This window comes from Theobroma umbraticum, unplaced genomic scaffold (genome assembly GCF_002168275.2).
Source record: "Theobroma umbraticum cultivar Fairchild unplaced genomic scaffold, ASM216827v3 scaffold_106.0, whole genome shotgun sequence".
Classification (NCBI taxonomy): domain Eukaryota; kingdom Viridiplantae; phylum Streptophyta; class Magnoliopsida; order Malvales; family Malvaceae; genus Theobroma; species Theobroma umbraticum.
In genome coordinates, this window is record NW_018397276.1 from 146,761 (window position 1) to 147,736 (window position 976).

General features: G+C 28.9%; 1 pseudogene; it reads left to right on the plus strand.

The window, feature by feature from the left end:
• LOC110427561 ((+)-delta-cadinene synthase isozyme XC14-like) overlaps nt 1–976 on the plus strand; it is a 21,682-nt pseudogene that overhangs the window by 808 nt on the left and 19,898 nt on the right.

Sequence of the window (976 nt, forward strand, 5' to 3'; positions counted from 1 at the left end):
AGTTTACAAGTCTAGAGTTTGAATCTTCATATGAGATTTATGGAATGATAGAAAGGTAGCTCTCATACCACATGAAACATTGAATTCATTCTCCCAAAGTATTCTAAATCGAAGAGCCATATTGTAGAGATCATTGGTTTCATTCTTGTCACAGTATATTTTTTCTAATGCATCTTCAATCTCTTTCTCAAAATGTTAATTCACACCAAATCGTTGGATTACATCAATAAGGGGCAACTTTTGGTTTGAATTATCCATAGGTGCAAGAAGCATCCTCCTCACTTCCTCTTTCAATTCTTGATACCGTAGTTCAGTTATAGTATCAATATCCTACTTAATGATGAAAATTTGGTTTTAAAAAATAATGGATTAAATAAAATGAAATCTCTCCCCTTTAAATAACAAACTATGTTAGCATCTTAAATTTCTTCTTTTGTTCTTACAGTTTCCTCAGCTGCACAGAAAATAACAAAATATATATGCAAAAATAGTTTTAAAAGCCATAAAAGTATTCACAAAAAATCAATGCAGTTGAGGAAATAAAAATAAATCTTAAAATGCTATGAACATAATAAATTATAGGGGCATTTTTAAAAACAACTCTTAAAGATAAGATGTTTTTAAAAAAATAGCTTTTTTTATAATTTTAACTATTTTTAATCGAATTGGACAAAATTACCCTTATTGGAATTACATACCATGATGTCACATGCCATGCATAAAAAAATGTTACACACCATGGTTAGGTTGTTACATGCCATGTATAAAAACATATTATACACCATTGTTAGGTTGTTACATGTCATGTTAAAAAAAAAATACTGTTATTACACAACATGGTTAGGTTGTTACATGCCATGTATAAAAGCATGTTATATGCTATGGTTAGGTTGGTACACGCCATGTTGAAAAAAAAATACTGTATTACATGCCATATACCAAAACATGTTACAAGCCATGTTAAAAAAAATGTTGT